At 33.7% G+C, this 4,097-nt stretch overlaps 1 protein-coding gene across 2 annotated transcripts in view; it reads right to left on the minus strand.

Moving 5' to 3' along the window:
• Nucleotides 1-4,097, minus strand: part of LOC140202856 (protein kinase C beta type) — a 379,624-nt gene that overhangs the window by 283,726 nt on the left and 91,801 nt on the right. The window lies entirely within an intron of this gene.

Consider the following 4,097-nt stretch of genomic DNA (forward strand, 5'->3'; position numbering starts at 1 on the left):
ATTTATTCTAGCAAGTCCTATTATATCTAATTTTTTTCTTTCAACCCTCTATCATGGATCAAGCCTATTTGGCTTGGAAAACTAAAGGTATATTACGATTTTGTGATCTATTTTTGGATAATTGTTTCATGTCCTTCGAACAATTATCTAATAAATATAACTTGCCTAAATCCCATTTCTTTAGATATTTATAGATTAGAAACTTGTTAAATACTGTTCTTCCTACCTTCCCGAATTTATATTCAATGGATATTTTGGAAAAAATTTTAGATTTAAATCTTTTTCAGAAAGGTGTAATATTTATAATATAATTATGAAAATACATCCAGATGTATCTAATAAAGTTAAGATTGATTGGGAAAGGGAACTTAAGATTACTTTACCTATTGAAAATGGGAAAAAATTCTTCAATTAGTTAACTCATCCTCTATATGTGCTAAACATGCGTTGATACAGTTTAAAGTAGTGCATAGGGCTCATATGGATGAACATATCCTGACGCGGATCTGAGCCGTACCCTCCAAATATCCAGACCTGCCTCTCGGTTTTTTTGCAAACCTTACTTTCCATTTTTCTATTTTCTATTTATGATTTATAATTTAAATTTTTAATATTTACTAATTTTACTATTTTTAATATTTAATATTTGTAATCCAGGGAGTGGGAAGCACAGAATCAAATATCGCTGTGATGATTGCACGTTCTAGTACCAATTGTTTGGCGACAATAAAGTATAAAGTATGTCTAAGGATAAATTAGCTCGTTATTACTCTCATATAAATCCTGTATGCGATAGATGTCACTCTGAGATAGCTTTTTTAACTCATATGTTTTGGTCATGTCCTTTTTTGAAAAAATACTGGAAAGATATTTTTGATATTATTTCAACTGTTCTGAGTATTGATTTATAACCTCACCCTATTACCGCAATTTTTGGGTTACCAATGATGGAACTAAATCATTTAAACTCTTCAGCTCGTCGGATGATTGCATTTCTTACATTAATGGCTAGAAGATCCATTTTGCTGAATTGGAAAGAGATCAACCCCCCACCACATTTCATTGGTTCTCAAACTATGTTGTGTTTAAATTTAGAAAAAATTAGAAGTGTTATTTATGATCCCTCTATTAAATTCGAAAAGACTTGGAGGCCATTTATTCAACATTTCCATATGATGTAATTTGACCTTTTCCAAACTTATTCTATTTCTTTTAAACATATGGAGAGAGGAGCAGAGTCAACGACACTAATGGTTCTTTTTTTTTGACGTTACACAACAGCCCATGTCTTTTTCTTTCTTTAGTTTAGTTGGTTAGCATTGTTTAGATTAGTTTTTCTTTTGGGGCATATATTTTTTTCCTTTTTCATGTTTTTTTTTGTATTTGTATCTTGTACGATTGGGAGGTTTAGTACCCGTGTGCCAACTGGGTTTATATTTACACATGTTAATTATAACAATGTAATCCCAAAAACTTTGTATTAATACTATGTTATGTTTATCATTATGAAACTAATAAAAAGATTGAAAGGAGCTATTGTCACATTTACTGAAGCCACTGCAGATAAAATTTTGTATACAGCATGACAGTACTTCCATACAAATACATTGATTTTTTTTGTAAGAGGAATATCAAAGTCTCCTTTGGCAGCCAATAGAGTAAGACGCTTGTTGGCACTACTCCCTCCTTTCACAACTTACTTTCCACCGCTAGTTTTGTTTAAATTTTGAAGATTTATTACTTTTAGTGAAGGATTTATGATTTAATGGCTGGAACTCGAACTGGAATCGAATTAAGACGTGGCAAAATTGTTTCCGAACCTGAACAAACAAAGGAGTCAGAGGAAGTCTCTACTTCAGAAAGAATGTTTTCTTTGATGCAAGGTATTAATATCAAGATCGGAGTGGTGGACACCAAGATTGATAAACTGACGAATGCTAATGAAAAGCTTGAAAAAACTGTCTCTGCTGTCCAGGAATTTTTGAAAAATCTGGAATTTCAATATCAGATGACTAAAAAGGACACTAATAGAATCGGAAGAGAACTGGAGAAAAAACTAATGTTTTTTTTCTTGAGACATTGTGTTGCTTACTCGTGTTAATTTTGGATAATAATAATAAAAAAGATTAGAAAAGGAAGGAAGAGAACTGGAGTCTATGAATCAAGTGATTAATGAACAAGAATTAAAGATATCTACTATGGAAAAGAAAATTGTTGAGCTTTCTTCAGAAATACTATGAATTAAGCAGAAAACGACTGATCTGGAAAGCAGAAGTTGTAGGATGAATTTACGCATACTGGGTTTGCCTGAAAACGTGGAAACCAGTCAGCCACTAAAGTTTTACATGAATATGCTACTCACTTTTTAGTCAGATACTTGAAGCTCCTCCGATGGTAGATAGAGCTCACTGAATCCTCTACCCGAAACCTTCTGTTGAGTTGAAACCTCGCTCGGTGATTGTACGTTTACATTACTCTACTACTAAAGAAGCAATTCTTTGAGATGCTAGGAAGCCAGGGAAGCTAATTTACAATGGAGTAGAGATTCACCTAGTTGAAGATTTTGCCCCAGGGGTTTATGCAGAAAGAATTAAATACCGGGAAGTGATGGCTGAACTTTATAAGAAGAACGGACACCCCTCTTTGCGTTAGCCAGCTTGTTTGAGAATCTCCCCACCTAATGCTTGCCCAAAACGATTTGACTCCCCAGAAGAGGCTTGGAAATTTATAAAGGAGTGTAAGCCTGTCTTGCAAGCAATGTAAGCAACTTAAACACTTAACCCTCAGCTGGGAGTCATTTGTAGCTGGCTCACTGAAAGTTTAATCTGCGTTTTATGTCTGCCTAGACATCAATTTGGCTGTTTTATTTTTTCCGTTAGGATTTGTAAGAGTTTAACACTAGTCGTAACATATTATTTGGTTGGATCTATCTTTTTTGAACATATGATCTATTTTTAATCAAATGAATTTAAAATGGCCGCTGTTAACTATGTTTTAACCTCTGTTAGACATAATATGCCAGCAACTTAAACACTCAGTCCTTGCCAGGGAGTCATTTGTAGCTGGATCGTTGAAAGTTCAATCTGCATTTTATGACTGTCCAGACATCATTTTGGCTGTTTTATTTTCTCCTTTAGGATTTGTAAGAGTTTAACAATAGTTGTAACATATTATTTGGTTGGATCTATCTTTTTTGAATACATGATCAATTTTTATTAAATGAACTTAAGATGGCGCTGTTCACAACGTTTTAACCTCTTTAAGGCATATCATCAAAATATTTAAAATTTGTTTATTTCTTTATGTATGTGGTGTTGTGTCTTTAGTCAGAGGTGTTAGCGTATAACTTTTTAAAAAAGAGTCTGCCTATTGGAGACAAAGGGGTTAAGGGATTATAGTTTAGCATGCTGTCCGCCTATTGGATGGTTTTTGGGCTTTGGGGGGAGGAAGGTGGGGCTATTAGTTTAGGTTTTTTCAACTGGGCAGTCCTGAGAGGTTTTCCCGTCAATCATGTTGTTCTTTGTCTCTCTTATCGAATCCATAATTTGTTCTTCCCTGCAGGTGTGGTTTGTGCCGGCACACTAACTTATTTTATTAAACCTTAAATTAAAGCCTTATTATTGATGTTAATAAAATTAATATAATCTCTTCGAACCTGAAAGGCTTGAACCAACCTATTAAGTGTAGAAAGATCTTTAAGAAATTAAAAACACTTCAAGCTGATATTATTTTTGCTCAAGAGACCCATATCCGTAGGGAGGATGAAAACCACTTTTTTAAGTTTTGGAGGGGCTCTCAGTTTCACTCTTCATCAGTAACTAAAATTAGAGGGGTACTATTTTTATTAATTTTAAAACCCCTTTTGTACATCTTAATACTGTCACTGATTCAATTGAAAGATACTTAATTGTTACTGGTTTGTTATGTGGTCAAAAGATGGCTTTGGTGTTTGTGTCTGCACCTAATGTAGATAGCCCTGAATGTTTTAAGAAGTTATTTTCTGCGTTGCCGAACTTAAATGAATAGAAGTTGATCATGGGCGGTGACTTTAACTGTTGTCTCAATCCTTTGATTGATAGATCATCAACCAATCCATG

The sequence above is a fragment of the Mobula birostris genome, chromosome 9 (assembly GCF_030028105.1).
Source record: "Mobula birostris isolate sMobBir1 chromosome 9, sMobBir1.hap1, whole genome shotgun sequence".
Taxonomy (NCBI): Eukaryota; Metazoa; Chordata; class Chondrichthyes; order Myliobatiformes; family Myliobatidae; genus Mobula; species Mobula birostris.